Here is a 19,529-nt window from a genome sequence, read left to right as displayed (position 1 = left end):
CACAGGCACGCATCAGCGCCTAAAAACCTCCTCACAACATGGCGAAGAGAGGACCCGGATTCGGTTTGCCTGATTGATAGGACTTGTAAGAACCTGTGGGCAACTCTAGCAAGCAGAGCAGAGTGTGTGCCGCGGGACACCGAAGACAGGCGCGTATCAACGCCAAAAAATAAAAAGAAAGGGGGATCTGTGGGGAGCAACCCAGACTGGACTGAGTTACTGGAATTAAGACTTATTCTATGCATCTGCTCTCCCACAATATGGCGCTGGGAGAGGAGGCAACAGCTTCTACCCAGCTGCCTCTTGCCAACTTGAGTGCTGACCTCCAGGAGCTGATCCTGCTCCTGATTGGAGGAGAGCAGCGTACTCGGCATGTGGGCAGCCGAGTTGGGATTGGCGGAGGAGGACTATAAAGGAGGAGAGAGACAGCATGCACCAGGAACATCTAAGGGGAACATCTAAGGGGAACACCTGTGCAGCCCCCGAGAGAGCCGGCCGGCAGTGTGCCGCTCCCCCGTGGAAGTGGGGAATGTGGCAGGGGGAACCGCCCTTCCACAGAGGTGGAAGGGATGGTAGCCAACCTGGGAAGGACCAGCAGCCAACCCGGGAAGGGTCGGTAGCCAACCCGGGAAGAACCAGCAGCAAACCCGGGGAGGGCCGAGCAGACAGAAGAACAGCGCAGGGTCCTGTGTCGTTCCTCCACGAAGACGGGGAGCGACAGTAGGCAGGTAAATATATGACAGAAATAATAGAAGATAAAGGCTAATTCTTAAGATTCATTATATAAGTTCCTCCAGTGCTGTCTCTGGGCCAATAAAGGTCTAGAATTGTCTCTGGAGGTTAACTTCTGCCCTTTGTTGTAGAGAGAGGACAAAGGACAACTATATCAATTTATATACTGCCATTGGCAAATAAAGGAGGCCAGAGAGCTTTTCTTCTATCTGCTTCTTCTCACTTGTCCTGAAATCAAAACAATCCTTAGGCCAGAATGACATATTTTGGGGTGGCATATTCTACTACCATTCTTGACCAACAAGAGAATATGCACGGTGGAAATAAACACAGATATTTCAACCAGTCTGAAAAGAAAGAAAACAAGGGAGAAAAAGAAATAGCCCAGTTTTTCTAAGTCATGGAAGCCCAGAAGACCTAAAATATAGAAAGAAATGGACTAAGGACTAAGAGACACAGTATCTATCATCCCTGCCTTTTGATCATTCAACCTAAAGCGAAATGCATTTTTTTTCAAAGCCAACTAAGTCTTGCCATCAGCACTTGATACTCTTTAGAATGACTCTTTATGCTCTGAAAGTTTGAGGAACAAAATCTAAGAAAGATGAATCAGAAACAGACTAAAGTGGTCAACGGGGAGAGTCATAGTCATAGAAATGATAAGGGTTTTAAGAAATTAAATCAAACCTCCCACCTGGGTCAGAATCCCCTGTACTATATAATACCTAGGCCAGGGGAGCATGCAATTACTTCTTGAAGACTTCCAGTGACTAAAATTCCTCTGGAGAAGGAGAATGATCCTCCATTGGTTGAATGAGAATCAGCTATCTATAATATTCATGGACTTAATTTCTACCAACAGAAGCTACAAAGGATACACATGTAGTTCCACTTTCATGTGACAGTTCTTCAAATATTTAAAGACAGATCTATTTATCTTGTAAAGAAATGATGTAAAAATCAACATTTTAAAGTCAATGTGAAACACTGCAACATGCATATACAGGGCTAATCTGTTGCTCCAGATATATTCTGGTCAGCACAATCCGCAAAAAGCTATTAATCCTCCCTTGATTGATTTCTATTAATTTTGCATAAATTTGTCACTTCATCCCTTTCTACATCACACTGATGGTATAATATCAACCAAAATTTCCTGGCATTTTTCATATAACCTTGCTAATAGCGAAGAGGCCTCCAATCCTATCCTTGATACCTTAGTTCATGACATATCATGGAGACCATTACAGACAACATTGAATTTCACGTGAACCTTATGCCCCTGAGTAATGGAGAAGGTTAAAGAACACTCCCCAAATATTTTTGTGTTATGAAAAAGTATATTGCAAAGCAACGTCCTTTCCCATATGATATCAATAAGACTCACAATATGTTTTCTTGGTTTACTTGCAACAAAGCCTGACACAGACCCTCCAAATGCCCATTGTTTGCCTCATGAATCATAGCTGAATTCCTTGTGGTGACAGATCATTTGGAATCAAAAGCTTGGTAACCAAGCTTTGGTCAAAATTTTCTCTTTTTCTCTAGGCCCCCAAATTTTGGCCCAGTCTCAATCTGAGCCAGCATAGAAGCCCTCCTTAAGGGCCACTCCTGGAAGTTAGACTTGCCTTCAGGTAAAACATGTTCAGGTACACTGCGCTATCATTCCACTCTTTGAACTCACTTCCCCAAACCTGGTTCTTCCAGGCCTTGAACACTTCTCTTATGAAAGAAAACCCCTTTTTACTGACCTGTTGAAGTGCTTTATAGATCTTACAGTCATAGCATTTTCCCTATAATAATAGTCCCTCTCTCCCTAATGCAATATTCCCTCCTCCCCTTGCAATAATCTTTTTGAATTAAGTCTCTCTTTATTAGGGCCAGATTTGTCTCAATTTGACATTAGGCTGGCGCCGCGGCTCAACAGCCTAATCCTCCACCTTGTGGCGCCGGCACACCGGGTTCTAGTCCCGGTCTGGGCACCGGATTCTGTCCCGGTTGCTCCTCTTCCAGGCCAGCTCTCTGCTGTGGCCAGGGAGTGCAGTGGAGGATGGCCCAGGTGCTTGGGCCCTGCACCCCACGGGAGACCAGGAGAAGCACCTGGCTCCTGCCATCGGATCAGCGCGGTGCGCTGGCCGCAGCGCGCCAGCCGTGGCGGCCATTGGAGGGTGAACCAACGGCAAAGGAAGACCTTTCTCTGTGTCTCTTTCTCTCTCACTGTCCACTCTGCCTGTCAAAAAAAAATTGACATTAGGTATTCCTTTACTGAATTACAATTTGTTCACTTTAACTCATCATTATGGCTTGTCCAGAATCTTTTGAATCTTGATTTCATTAGCCAGCATCTTAAATTTTATGTTACCTGCAAATTTAATAACGGTTTCTTCCATGTATTCCTTCAAATTGCTGAGAAAAATGTTAAATAGAATTATCAAGGTCAGAGCCCTTCAGCAGGATATCATCCATCAGTCTGACACTGAACTCAGCTGATACAGTCTCCTGGGATACAGTAACTTAAATACCTACAGATACTACAACAGTGCTGTTACCCAGCTTCCTTCTTTTCTTCACAAAGAGGCCAGGAGACCTACTGCCAAATATCTTGTTTACATCACAATATATTAAATAATATATTTATTAACTATTCTTTAAAGGAATCAAAGGAATTTTCTATAATTCTAAACAGGAATAAAAGACCATTGGATAGACTCTGCTCTCTCATTCTCTCTATAAGGAAAAGGAGTTGAGCTTTTAAATCATGTGTACCAATATGAAGGGACTGATATGGGCCAATTCATAAACTATCTAGGATATCCCTTTGCCATTTAGAAAAAAAATCCAAAAGGTTAGCCTTTTATTCACTCGGGCTTCAGGATAGAGTCATTCTAGTGATTGTAATGTTACTTTTACAATCAATATTGTGCATTTGTTTAAGGATTGCTATTTTCTGGTACTTGCCATGAGGGGCCCGAATAATAATTGGCTACCTTTAGTCTGTGTTATATTATTTCACTGACAAATATGGCTTCCAAGTACATAATGGTTGACTGTGGTAATACTTTGAGAAAACTTGTTTTGTTTCAAATAAACCAATGTTTGCAGAGGGCTTCCTGCTTCCAGACTGATCCCTCTGGTATATACTTGTGAAAGAATGCCTGAAACAGAAATATAACAATCAGATCCCATTAATGTTAACAAATATAAGTAGATAAGAAGTCCTCATCAGATCTACATAAATTTTAAGATCTGTTACATAAATCAGAAATACATACAAATATCCTCAAACAATGATAAAAATTACAAATTATATATGTACATTGTAAGTGAAAAATAATGAAATTTTCTTCGAGGAACTTCCCCCATTATGATGTGTCTTGACAGTATAATTGGCCCAGGAAAAGGTTAGTCCTTTTGATTTTGCAGTTCAAATTGCCCATCTAACCCTTGCATACAAGCATACATCTCTGAAGTCAATAGTCTCAGGAAATAATGCAACAAATAAACACAAGGTGCGTTTATTTTTTCTCTCAAGGAAATAAGAGAATCTTTAATTTTGTGTTTTCTGGTATAAATTGTAGTAAATTTTTGCTCAGACCTTATAAGTCTGTTCAAAATATCATACTGCCTTATATCCATGTGAATCATAATACACATTCAAAATTAAATTGCATTATCCCTCTCTTCTCTGTTGGTATGGAGGGATCATTTAATGGAAGCGCTGTTCTATTTTCCCATCAAAGATGAACTAGAATGTATAAGTAAATAGAGCATTGATTTAGCCTCTTGTTTGTTTTTTTTTTTTGACTACAATAGTCCTGAATCTCCACATTATTACAAATTCATCTCCTTATTCCATTATTTTGGTTCTACTGTCCCAATTCCTATCTTCAGTTCTGTTGCACGCTGATCTGATTAGTTCATGTTACTGCTATTGCTGTGTTAATGGGAAAGCTTGTACCTGCAAACTATCTGTCCTCAATATCAGCCCTACTTCCAGGCACACATCAACACATACTAATGCTGTTAGTCTAAAATACAGCTAAAATTGCATCAGTTAGTATTGGCAAAGGAGCATTATCCAAAGTGACATTACTATTAATTCAAGTTTTTTGGTGGATAATAAAATGTATTTTTAATCATGACATTTAGTGAGATATTTCAGATACATGGCTGAAATAAAATGTAAAAGGAAATACATGATGTTTCCCAGAATGTGAATCTTTTGTTATTTAACCAGCTGAGTTTGTTTCCTGGAAGCTATTTCTTCAATTATGGTAGCTATATTTTCTCCTGACTTATTTCTATTTCTGATTCACAGATTATAAACTGTACATATTGAATAAAGCATGATATTTATAAATATTAATATATTGTGGAATGGTTAAATTGGACTAATTAACATATACATTACTTCTCTTTTCGTGGGGGGAGAATATTAAAAATCTACTCTCCTAGCAATGTTCAAGAATACAATACATCATTATACACAACAGTCACCATATTGTTCAAAAGATCTCTTATCCTTTTTATTAAAAAGATATATCTATTTATTTATATGAAATCAGAGTTTCAGAGAGAGTGTGAGAGACGGAGAGAGAGAGAGAGAGAGAGATCTTCCATTTGCTGAATAACTCCCCAGGTGGCCACAATAGCCAGGGCTGCGCCAAGCCAAAGGCAGCAGCCAGGAGACTTATATTAACTCCCACGTGGATGGCAGGGGCCCAGAAACTTGCACCATCCTCTGCTGCTTTCTCAGGCACGTTAACAGGGAGCTGGATCAGAAGTGGAGCAGCTAGGACATGAATTGGCATCCATATGGGATGTTGGTGCTGCAGGCAGAGGCTTAATCTACTAGCCCACAGCACCCTGATCTCTTATTCTTATGTAATGGAAACTGTGCGTGCTGAGACGAACATCTCCCAACCTTCATACTCTCCTCACTCTCTGGTAACCACCACTGTACTTTCCACTTCTATGGGTCAAACTTTTTAAAATTTCTAATGCAAGTGAGGTCTTAACTTTTTTCAATCTGTGCTTGGCTTGTTTCACTCATGATAATGTCTTTCCAGTTCATCCATGTTGTCACAAATTGCAGAATTTTCTTCTTTTTGGAGGTTGAATAGCATTATATTTTGTGTGTGTATATGTGTGTGTAGCACATTTTTCTTATGCATTCATCTATTAATGGACACTTAGATTGAATCTATTCTGGCTATTAAGAATAAGATTGCAATTAGATAGAAGTGCATATATCTCTTCAACATCCCGACTTCATTTCCTTTGGACATATATCCAGTAGTGGAATTGCCGATCATGATATTTAAAAATTAACAAATAACTTCATGGGTTTTTTGTTTAGTTATTCAAAAGGCAGAGAGACAGACAGACAGAATATCCATCTCCAGGTATGCTCTTAAGATGCATGTAACAGCTGGAGCTGGTTTAGGACAAAGCCAGGAGCTCAATTTGGTTCACCCACACTGCTAGCAGAGACCTAAGTACTTGAGTCATCACTTGCTCATGGTGTGCATTTGCAGGAAGCTGGAATCTGAACTGGAGTCAACACTTGAACTTAGACATGCAGATATGGATTGGGATGTCTTAAAAACACTAAATCAAGTACCTGCCCCTAATATTGTGTATTAATGGGATAAAATATCCTGTTTTAATCCATGTGTAGATTTACCGACATACAGCCATTTGTAGAACAGTCAGAACACACACAGTTTCACCAACTGATATGCTCACAATCATCAATCCTCAAAACAAGTAGTAATAGTAATATCACAGATCACTATAAAGATACAGTAATAATAAAGAGTTTGAAATATTGCAAGAATTACCAAAATATGACACAGAGATTTTAAATGAGTACATGCTGTTGGAAAAATGACAGCAATAGATTTGATCTGGCAAGGTTACTGCAAACTCCTGATTTGTAAAACTTTTTAAAACATGCAATATCTAAAACAAACAATAAAGCAAGGTACAAAAAAATGAGATATGCCTATACATTGTAGAAAGGCTCAATGATCAATCCTAATAACATAACCATTACCTCATCAACTTATTTTTGTATGAAAACATTAAAATATATTGCTTAATAATTTTGAAATAAACACTATTAATATACAATGTATAATTTCGAAATATACAGTGCATTATGGTCACTGAACTAGAATACTGAAACTTATACCTGCAGCCACTGAGACTTTGTATCCTTTGATCAACAGTTTTCCTTTCCCCACCCCTCTATCGCACTTCTAGCTTCTGGTAGCCAGCATTTGACACTCAGAGACTTTTTAAGGTTTTTCTACTGTACATTTCTATGAAATCAACCATTTAAAATTCCATATATAATATGTGAGATTATACAGTATTTGCATTTTTGAGTTATCTCTGGACTCTGTATTCCTTTTAATTGGTTTTCCTGTCTGTTTTTGTGCCAGTTACCATGTTGTTTGGATTATCATAATTTACTGGTATATTTCCAGTCAGGTAGTTTGATACCCTGATTTTTGTTCTATTTGCTCAAGATCGTTTTTGCTATTTGGGGTCTTTTGTGGGCCCATATGAGTTTCAACACTGTTCATCTTTCTATAGAAAATGGCAGTGGTATTTTGGTAGAGATGGATAAGGGGAGGGTTGCGGGTTGGAGGGATGTTATGGGGGGGAAGCCATTGTAATCCATATTCTGTACTTTGGAAATTTATATTCATTAAATAAAAGTTAAAAAAATTTGTAGATTGCTTTGGGAATTTTAACACTTTCCTATTAATTCTTTTAACTCATGAAAACAGGATATCTTTCTATTCACTTCTGTCTTCATCAACTTCTTTTATAAATATTTTATAATTTTCAACGTACAGATATTTCATTTCCTGGTTAAATTTTTCCTAATCATTTTATTCTTTTTGTAGCTATTGTAAGTGAGATTTTTCTTGATTTCTTTTTAGATAGTTGATTGTGTAGAAACACTACTGATTTCTGTATTTTGATTTTATATTCTGCAACTTTGCTGAAATAATATATTTGTTGTAACAGTTTTGTGCCAGAGATTTTCTTGTTCTTTTTATGTATAAGACAAATTGTCTTGAAACAGGCATAATTTGACTTTTTCCTTTCATTTTTATTCAATGTCTTTCTCTTGTCTAAGTGCTCTGGTTAGGACTTCCAGTATTATGCTAAAGGGAAGTTGTAAGAATGGTCATCATCTTCCTCCTGATATTAGAATATCTGATTCATTTTTATCTATAATTTTTAGATCATGGGAAGTTACCATTTGAAATTGAGCTTTTCAAGTCACTGATTTATTGAGTACTAAAATGGTAATAAAGGAAAAATAATTTTAGTGATCTTTCCTAGCGTGCCACTGTTTAAAAGAAAACAGCATTTTTCAAAAGAAAAAAGCATATATAGATAAAATTTCATTTACTTACCCTCATCATGATACTATAGCTCATTCAACTGTTCATTCTTGGTAATGTCATAAAAAATGTTGTGGTCAGTGTCTATAAGTTTCAAGTCCATTTTTCCAAATTAATATGCTGTAGCTTATAATGAACAATGATAGACAAATAAGAAATTCAATTCCAGCATAATTACTGTTGACAGAATTTAGAAATGTTTTACTTGATAGGAATAGAAAAGTGAAATTTAATTTTCCAAGCTCAAAATTAATCATTTCACAGTGTCTAGAGGGTAGCCAGAGAAGTAGCCAATCAGGCATTTCCAGAACTTCAAGCTCTTCATAACAAGGGCATTAAGTGCCAACTTCCAGCTCTGGATAAGGCTCATAATAAAATACAGAAAAAGAAAGGCACATGGAACATCTGATAAAGATGTTCAGTGACGAAAAAGTCTTTGCTTCCTCCATGTCTGCTTAGTAAGGAGATAAACTGCAATGTCAAAGGACTCAACACATTTCAGATTTTCCAGTAATTTGAAACTTGCTACTTCAAACTTGTGTGGCTTCCAAGTAGATGCAGAACAGCTTGATACTGAGTAAAAATGTTCTTAAAGCAATTCAGGATATTTGGCTACCTTGGCAGGGATGTGATTTAATGGAAAGGGGATGGAATGTTAAAGATTATATCAATCTTTGTGTATTTGCTAATGGGAAAGAAGATAACATCATCTCCATTAGATAGAAGGAAAATGTCTAATTTTAAAAGTATTTCAAATCTGCATTCTGATATCCCACTCGAGATGTTGTTAGGCACAATATGGAACACTGTTCGGTGAAATTCTTCAATAAATTGTTGAGATCTGGTTCTCAGGCATGGTAGCAATAAAGGATATATTTACGTATATTCTAATATCTTAAAGAAAGAAAACAGAACAAAGAGGGAAATTTTATTGCTTTTCTGAGTCAAGTATGGTCCTAGTGGCTTTTTCTTTCTCTCAAGCATAGATGCACAAATAGTGGCTAGAAAAGATTGTAAATACATAAGTTTGCTTTAGAAATACACAGATTGAAAGATTTAAAATAAAATCTGTTCCAACCCTTTTTTACTCTTCAGATTTGTCCTTTTGTGATGTGTTATTTATAACCAAAGCTTCAGGAAAAAAAAAAATTCAGGACAACTCACAGCATAGATTAAGCCACTGAAAAATGGCAGTTGTGAGACATATTCAATAGTGTTCTGTAAAAGATCTCATTTCACCACCATAACTATGAGACACTGATATTTGGCAAAGTGAATCCATAGATTTATAGCTTCATCATCTGCTTTGCTGATTGCTAGTCTCTCAAGGACAAATGTGCTTTTAGACACAATTGTAAATATCTAAGATAAGGCAACATTATCTCTACTCTGAATCGTTAGTCCAAATTAGGAAAAAGTTGCTAAATAAAGTTAACTGAGCATTTAGAGGCCTATATAAAATATTCTTTTTTTATTTCCACCCCAGAGAATCATGCCAGGCTATTATTTCAAAATATAATTCAATCTTTCATTGGCCATCCTTCTTATCTCTTACATGTTAATTGCCTGAGTGGTGTTTGGCAAGGTGTCACCATTTTTACAAAGGTTTGTTAACTCCAGTACTTCAAAGAGCCTAGAGATTTTCTTTGCCTTCTTCTCCTTCTCTTCTTTTAATATTGGAGGAATTTGACAATGACTAGGTCCTTCAGGTATGAGATGAAGGACAGTCGGAGTTTGAGAGTAACACAAGAAACTTTAAAGAGAATAATCTGTTTGGAAAAGAAGAAATGATTCTGCTGAGCCCTAAGGGCAAGGGAAATAGCCTTGAAACGAGTGAGCAATGATTAAATACTTAAAGTGGTTGCTTTCAATCAACTCTTGACATTTATGTGATATCATAACAGCTCCGGTAACTCTTCGCAGTTTATGAAAACAATAATAGAACCACTGAAATTACTCAGCTATTTATTCTCAAAACGATATACAAATCCACTGAATAGAAAGCATTTTTTCTAGTTACTAAAACAGAGAAATTTAGCTATAGGGATGGTTGTTAAGAAAACATTGCACCTATTCATAGCAGCACTGAGAACTTGACAGACATTTAAGCTGTTTTGTTTTTTGCAAATACTAACAATTCTGCAAACAGCCCTATACATGCATCTTTGCTCAAGTGGATGAGCATTGCTGTAAGATACATTTCCATGAATGGAATAGCTGGGTAAAGGGAAGAATGTACTAAAAATATTGAAAGGTGCTGCCAAATTGTTCACCAGAGAAATCGGAAAGTATATGTACTGACCACGGGGAATTGTCAATGTTGTAACTTACTTACTTCAATCTGACAGGGAGAAATGATATCTAGTTCTCGCTTTAATTTCACATTTCTTTACTAATGAGTCAAATTTATTCTTTCCATATTTCTGATGGAGATTATATCTTTCAAACTATTTTAAAGGCAATTGTAAAGCAAGATTTAGATGAAATTAAATCTAACACAGAATTCTTAATGTTTATCAATTTATTATAATCCTGGTATAATACAGCGTCACTGATGAGTCTGATGACAACATTTCAGTGACTCACCTTGACATGTCCTAGTTTGGGGCTGAAGTCTCTCTTCTCAATTTTTATTCAGGGTTCATTTTAAAGGGCCTCTGGCTATTTCTCGCTAAGAAATGAGTCTTGGATTATATCTAATGCTCTCCCTTCAGCTAGTGATGGAAAAGATAGGAATGGGAACAACAAAAAGAACAATAATAGTAACAAAACATCACCATCACCACTACCACTACTACTACTACTAATAATAATAGAAGCTTGTATGCATTGAGTACTTGCATTGCATCTGACGTACTCTAAGTCCTTTACATAAAGTATCTTAGTTAATCTTCATAATGATGTATTTTGCTATTGAGGAAACTGACTTAAAGAAGTTAAGCAACTAGACTAAAATTATAAATCTATTAAGTACTGGATCGAGAACTCAAATCCAGAAGATAGAGTATTATAACTATACACTCTAGATGCAGATTATGTATCATATACTATATACTAGCTCTGTGATCTTACTTAAGTTGCCTAATCAATCTGTGTTTCTGAATTCTAATAGAAAAGTTGAGATAATAATAGTACTCATCCCATGGGGTTGTCTTGAGGATTAAATTAGTTAATATATGCAAAAGCCATAGATTATCTGTCTGCCACATAGTAAGGATTATGGAAATCTTAAGCATTACTTCCTCAAAGATAACTCAGAACATTGGCTTTTCTTAGCATCTGTTCTAGCACTGCTTAGACTATCGGCTAGTTAAAGGAACATTCACTTATCACCTCACATAAACTGCCTATCACTCTTGCTTCTGAGTACAAAGAACATTCTTCTCCCTTTATTTCTCAGCCCTTGCTTCACTCTTTCTATCAAACTTCAGGTGTATTTGAGTACCTAAAATCAGATAAGACACCAGGAAATGATGAGCACTTCTCCACATGCCACCACCTGTCTTCCTAGCCTCGCAAGCATGTGTAGGCAACACCACTCAGCAGCAAGTCAGAACCACAAACTCAGTGCAGTGCCACCAAGTTAATATCCTTCTCAGAACTTCAGTGTTTCACCAAGTTCTTCCAGAGTAGTAGTAAATACTCCCATTTTGGGTGGTAAATAATATATTAATTCAATAGCTAGCACCAGAATTCCTGATGGTAAAATTTTGTAGTAAAAACAATTTGTAAGACTCTAGGGGCCGGCGCCGTGGCTCAATAGGCTAATCCTCCACCTTGCGGCGCCGGCACACCGGGTTCTAGTCCCGGTCGGGGCGCCGGATTCTGTCCCGGTTGCCCCTCTTCCAGGCCAGCTCTCTGCTGTGGCCAGGGAGTGCAGTGGAGGATGGCCCAGGTGCTTGGGCCCTGCACCCCATGGGAGACCAGGAAAAAGCACCTGGATCCTGGCTCCTGCCATCGGATCAGCGCGGTGCGCCGGCTGCAGCGGCGGCCATTGGAGGGTGAACCAACGGCAAAGGAAGACCTTTCTCTCTCTGTCTCTCTCTCTCACTGTCCACTCTGCCTGTCAAAAAAAAAAAAAAAAAAAAAAGTTAAAAAAAAAAAAAGACTCTAGGAATACAGGGTGAGACACTTGGGTTACTGACTTTGGTTAGAGCCAAGACAATGAAAGATAATGTCCAATTTGTTCAACATGATACAAAGAAAGATATTCTTTACTTTTATGCTTCTTCCTTTCCTTTTATTCTGGAAAGGAGGAGAGGAATGATAAGGGAACATAAGGAAACACTAAGATCGCCTGTACACTTTGCCCATTTTTCCCCAAAAATAAATTTTCAGAACTACAGTATACTATGACAGTTAATATACCGACATGGATCTTCTTCAGGTTTCCTCAGTTTTACTTGTATAGATTGTGTGCAAGTGAAAGATTTCTAAAAACAAGTTTCACTAGCATACAATATGAAGTCAATTTCATTTCTTCCATGTAAATCTCTCCAAGTATTCACAGTTTTTATATTGCAGGATTTTTCATTTTTTTGATTAATTTGTAGAAAGAATTTTTTTAAAAAATATTTTTCTGGTCTGGACCAGGAGAGTAAAAAGACTACACACATATAAGTGAGGGTTCAGAGTGAAAGAGAACCATGGGAAGGTAAGCTCTCCTAAACTAATAGAAATAATCAGAGGCTGGCACCCTGGCTCACTAGGCTAATCCTCCGCCTTGCGGCGCCGGCACACCAGGTTCTAGTCCCGGTTGGGACGCCGGATTCTGTCCTGGTTGCCCCTCTTCCAGGCCAGCTCTCTGCTGTGGCCAGGGAGTGCAGTGGAGGATGGCCCAAGTGCTTGGGCCCTGCACCCCATGGGAGACCAGGAAAAAGCACCTGGATCCTGGCTCCTGCCATCGGATCAGCGCGGTGCGCCAGCCATGGCAGCCATTGGAGGGTGAACCAATGGCAAGAGGAAGACCTTTCTCTCTGTCTTTCTCTCTCACTGTCCACTCTGCCTGTCAAAAAAAAAAAAAAAAAAAAAAAAAAAAAAAAAAAAAAAAAAAACTTGGAATTGGAATTGAATTCAAGTGACTCTTATTTAGATGGAATAACTTAGCTGATAGGGGTTTGCATGTATTATTATTGGGTCCACTCTAGAAGGATGCAGTTGTTTATGTGATATGGTTTAATGATTCCCTAAATACTAAATAGCAAATCACACTGCCTCAAAAGACAGTATTTATTCATATTTGTGAAAGCATTTATTTTCAAAAAATCTCTCTTAAGCACAAAGACTTTTGGAACGAGACCTCTGTTTGAGACAGTGTAGTGAGTTCACTTTTTAATGACCTTTTTTGGTCCAAATACAAAGTTATAACATATAAATATAAAAGCAAGAAACTCAAAAGGATATAAGTGTGATATAAAGTACTTTCATTATTTCTGAGGATGAATAATAGGACAAAAAAATTCATCAAGTGCTAAGTAAACCTGAAGTCCCTTCTAGTCTCTGTGTTTAAAGGTAGGCAGAGGCTATTGGAAGTCCAGATGCTGTGTGGTAAAGGAATTAAAAGTGCTTTACAAAAGATGTATGGTCTGATTCAGGCTGGAGCCTGGGGCTTTGATAGCTCTTACTATTCCTTTCATTAGTCAGTGAAATAAACGATGTTCTACAGTTGACAGGCCTAAATGAATAATTAATTAATTGGAAGATATTTCTGAGAAAATTAGCCCAGGACAGGGCACCAAGAGACAGTAATTTTTAAATATCTGAAGGATAAATTAAGATACATGAAATATAGGCCACGAGTTTCCAATATTTATCTCATAAATTCTAGGAGAAGGAAATGAATAGAATGGTAGAACTCTTCGAGGATATAATAGCTGAAAATTTTCCAGAGCTAAAAACAATTCCTCAGCTTGAAAGTGCATTCCAAGTACCAAACAGGCTAAATAAAAATCAATCTGTATCTCTGCTCATCTTATAAGACTGCAGAGCAGCAAGGTTGAAACAAAACTCTTAAAAGATATCATAAAAACAAAAAGCTGCCAAGCTGATTTTTCTCAACTGAAGAAACAGTCTATGGACAATGAAAGGTTGCCTTCAAGTACTAGTTTTGGAATGGGATGGTGAACCTGGAATATTTGCTCACTTGGATTACCATTTATGAGTGAGGACAAAATAAAGGCAAGTTCAGTCATGAAAAGACGAACAGTTCATCACAAATTGCCACTAAAATAATTACAGAAGATGCAGCTTATAAAGAAGGAAAGAAAAAAAAAACAACAGGGAACAAGCTATTTCTGAAAACAGTGGTTAGCAGAGAAAATGATGAAATAGACTAGCAACTTAATTTTCCACTATAGCAAGGAATGAGTAGTTGAGATAGTAAAACCACGATTGTGAGCTAGGTGTTGACAAATGTTTTTAGTACACAGTCAGATAGAAAATATTTTTGACTCAAGGAGGCCATAGAATTTCCTTCTCTCTCACCTGTCATGTAGTAAAAAATTATGTATTTATTTTTAAATTCATTTTAATTGACAAAAAACATGTTTTTAACTATGTACAGCATGATGTTTTGAAGCATGTATATAAATGGAATGACTGAAACTAGCTAATTTATAAATAGATTACTTCACACAGTGACCTTTTTTGTAGTGAGATCACATATTCACTGTCTCTACATTTTTCAAAATGCAGTAATTCATAATTAACTATGGTCACTTTGATGTGAAATACATCTCTTAAAAATCAATGTCTAGGGGCCATTGCCATGGCTCACTTGGTTAATCACCTGCCTGCGGCGCTGGCATTCCATATGGGCACCAGTTCTAGTCCTGGCTGCTCCTCTTCCAGTCCAGCTCTCTGCTGTGGCCTGGGAAGACAATGGAGGATGGCCCAAGGGTTTGGGCCCCTGCACCCGCTTGGGGGATTGGGAGAGGAGGCTCCTGGCTCCTGTATTCGGATAGGCACAGTTCCGGCCATAGCAGCCATTTGGGGGGGTGAACCAATGGAAGGAGGACCTTTCTCTCTCTCTCACTGCCTATTACTCTACTTGTCAAATAAATTTTTTAAAAAAATCGATGTGTATCTATCTGTTGCATCCATTCAGCTCTGCTGTTGCAGAGAAAAAGCAGCTATAGGCAATATTCAAATGAATGAGCAAGGCTGTGTTTCAACACAATTTTATTAACACAAGCATGTGGCTGGGGCCAGCATCGTGATGGAACAGGTTAAGCAGCTGCCTGTGACACCAGCGTCCCATGTGATGCTGGTTTGAGCACCAGCCGCTCCATTTCCGATCCAACTTCCCACTAATGCACATGAGAAATCAGCGAAAGATGCCCCAAGTGCCTGGCCTCCTGCCACTCATGTGGAAGACCCAGATGCAAGTTCCTGGCTCCTGGCTAAAGCTTGGCACACACTTGGCCATTGCAGCCATGTGGGGAATGAACCAGCAGATGAAAGATCTCCCCCCACCTTTTTCTCTCTGTCTCTGTCTCTCCCTCTCTGTAACTCTGCCTTTCAAATAAAACAAACCAATCTTAATAAACAAAAACCAAAGAACAAAACATGCAGCTAGCCAGTGAACTAGTTTACCAACCTCTTCTCCAAATAATAACAGTGTAAGTCAGCATATAAGTTAGAGTATGCTAATTTCCTTTTTACAGTTGTGACAAGGATACAAAGACTGTAATTGTAGGCTTTCTAAAAATATCTCTGGAAAACAAAAATGGCTCAGACTTGTTTCAGTTACTACTACAGTGGGGCTCACTTGAAAGCAAGGCCCTTTGGAAACATAGCACATGATAAAATCTGTCAGACACTCATGGTAAAAAGGTGAGGACAAGGAAGGCATTTTATTTACATTTTGTTTTGCGTAAAGTTGGCTTTTGGATTTACTAGAGTGATAATTAATCATAAGTTGTTTTCCAAAAATTAGCCACTCATATTTTAGGTTCAGTGTAGATTTTTCTTTGCCCTCAAGTTTGGTTGAAGTGCTCTCTCCAAAATATCACCCATTGCACCTTGGACTTTACCTAATGTAGCACTTAACACATTTGATGTTTTCTGGTCTATTGGTGGTTGCTTCTATCAGGTTTATCATTCCCTATTATTTCCTTCATGCCAAGACAGTGCATGGCACATGGGAAATCTACACAAATGTTTGTTAAATGAATGAATAATTACTTATGTTAAATTAATAGGCACATGTCAAGATATATAACCTGAACCTCTAGGGTTATAGTATCATTTTCCTTTCAAATTTATTCAATCAACAAGTAATAAACTTGCACTTAATACAGGCAATGCACCATTCTAGGGTCTAGCGATGAAAAAAAGACCCTGCTTCATTTAATTTACATTCTAACAAGGGTGAGAGATAAACGTACAGAAATATTTATGAATGCAAAACCTTGGCTACCAGTAAAATATTAACTTGTTGACAATTCTGGATTTTTCAGATTCAGAATAAACATCAGCCAACACTTAGTAAAAAAAATGGTGGAAAATGGCAAAGAAACTGAACTGAGTCTGTATTGAGTTTCTTCCATCCTGGTATGTGACACGGTTCAGTAATCTTTAAGGGCAGCTTATTTACTCCTCTTTGAATAAAACATGCTGTGTTTTTTTGTTTGTTTTTTGTTTTTTGTTTTTTGTTTTTTTTTTTTTTTTTTTTTTTTTTTTGACAGGCAGAGTGGACAGTGAGAGAGAGAGAGACAGAGAGAGAGGTCTTCCTTTTGCCATTGGTTCACCCTCCAATGGCGCATCGCGCTGATCCAAAGCCAGGAGCCAGGTGCTTCTCCTGCTCTCCCATGCGGGTGCAGGACCCAAGGACTTGGGCCATCCTCCAATGCACTCCCGAGCCATAGCAGAGAGCTGGCCTGGAAGAAGGGCAACCGGGACAGAATCCGGCACCCTGACCGGGACTAGAACCTGGTGTGCCGGCGCCGCAGATGGAGGGTTAGCCTATTGAGTTGTGGCGCCCGCCTAAAACATGTTCTAAAGTATCCATGTGACTGATGTTTCATCTTAAATGGTAAGTTGGAAAACAAATCATGGCAGTGAATATTGGAAAAATTGGGTTGTAGATTCAAGTTTGCCATTCACTTACTGTGTGACTTTAGGCAAATTATTTCTTCAGTTTGGGTCTCAGCTCTTCCCATAAGAGAACTGGGTTCAACCAGAGAATTTAGTCATCTAGTCACTTGCATATCATCCTTGTGAATTTTGCCACAACTGTATGCCATATTTCTTATCATTTACCTAGTCACTTTAATCAAATTAAAACATTGCCCTTTTTGCATTTTTTTGTGTAAGCTTTGTCTTTAATAGTAAATAATATTGGTGAAATTATGAGTGCATTAAACTAGTTATAATGTTTACTAATGCATCCTATTAAATTCATAATTATTTAAATATTTAAAAATATTACCCAAAAGCCTTCTACATACCATATATATAGGTCTATTTTATTTGGAAACATGGGATTAAATGATTTTAAAGTTCACTTTGAGCTACAAGTATTATTATTATTTTATGATGGTCTGTATAATCACTTTATCTCAAAATGCTCTAGATATTTTCTTCTTTCAAGATGCGAAACACCTGAATTTAAATAACCATATTAGAGATTGCTTTAATATTTGAAAACTAATAAAGCCTGTGCTTGCTTGAATGTCTTTACCTCTCTCTTTCATTTAACCTACTATAATTTTTGCCAGAGTAAATTTCTAAGCACTTTAGACACATTTGTAAAGCCTGTTGTTTGCATGGTGTATCTTTTTCAATGCTTTCACTCTCAGCTTACTGATATCTTACACTTGATCTTAGCCAAAAGGCCAAGAAGAGATTACTGGTGTCTTTAAATTTAGTTTATCTCTTGGGGCTGGTGCTGTGGCGTAGCAGGTAAAGCTTCTGCCTGCAGTGCCTGCACCCCATATGAGCGCCAGTTTGAGGCCCAGCTGCTCCACTTCCAATCCAGCGCTCTGCTATGGCCTGGAAAAGCAGTGGAAGATGGTCCAGGGGCCAGCTCCGTGGCGCAGTAGGTTAATCCTCGGCCTGTGGTGCCGGCATCCCATGTGGGTGCCGGTTCTAGTCCTGGCAGCCCCTCTTCCAATCCAGCTCTCTGCTATGGCCTGGGAAAGCAGTAGAGGATGGCTCAAGTACTTGGGCCCCTGGACCTTCATGGGAGACCAGGTAAAAGCACCTGGCTCCTGGCTTTGGATCAGCGCAGCTCCAGCCATTGTGGCCATCTGTCAAGTGAACCAACGAAAGGAAGACCTTTCTCTTTGTCTCCCCCTCTCACAGTCTGTAACTCTACCTCTCAAATAAATAAATAAATAATCTTAAAAAAAAGATGGTCCAAGTCTTTGGCCCCCTGCACCAGTGTGGGAGACCCAGAAGAAGCTCCTGGCTCCTGGCTTCAGATCGACACAGCTCCGGCCGTTGCAGCCATTTGGAGAGTGAACCAACGGATGGAAGACCTCTCTCCTTCTCTTTCTCTCTCTCTGCCTCTCCTCTCTGTAACTCTACCTTCAAATAAATAAGTAAATCTTATGGGGCAGGCCTTGTGGCACAGTGAGTTCCGCTACAACTTAGGACGTTTGCATACATGTTAGAATGCTGCTTTGAATCCCAGCTCCTCTGCTTACAATCCAGCTTCCTGCTAATGCATCCTGGGAGGCAGTAGATCATGGGCCCTTGCCACCCATGTGGGAGACATGGATGGAGTTTTTGGGCTCCTGGCTTCCGCCAGACCCAGTTCTGGCTGTTGTAGACATTTGGGAAGTGAATGGGAACATAGAAGGGCTCTCTAGCGTGGGTTCTCTCTCTCTCTCACTTGTTCTCTCTCACTTTTCTCTGTCACTCTATGACTCAAATAAATAAAAAAATCATTAAAATCAAATTTATCTCTTATACATTGCATCTAATTGAGTCTTTTGTTGTTTTACTCCAGTCTGGCAAATTTTTGCCTTTTATATGGAGTAATTAGTTTATTTATATTTAAATTAATTATGAATCAGATTGATTTTAAATTTGCCTTAATTTTTAATTTTTTGTTGGTTGCTCTAGAACATACAGTGCTCAAACTTAACATATCAGATATATTTTTAAGTGAACCTTATGCAGGTAAAATGCCATTTATTAAGCTACAGTGCATAACAAAATTTCTGTGTAATATCCTAATTTCCAAAATATAACCTCGGAGCTGACTTTTACCTTGGGCTATATTCTATTGTTTAGAGAAAACAGATGTTTTGTTCAGCTTATATTTTCAAGCAAAAATAGGTAGTTGGGATATTTCAGTTAGCATGGGACAAGTAATGCTTCAGTAACAAAACCTCAATTCTCAGTTGGCTTCAAACATTAGGA

Source organism: Oryctolagus cuniculus, chromosome X (assembly GCF_964237555.1).
Source record: "Oryctolagus cuniculus chromosome X, mOryCun1.1, whole genome shotgun sequence".
Taxonomy (NCBI): domain Eukaryota; kingdom Metazoa; phylum Chordata; class Mammalia; order Lagomorpha; family Leporidae; genus Oryctolagus; species Oryctolagus cuniculus.
This window is presented reverse-complemented; position numbering follows the sequence as displayed.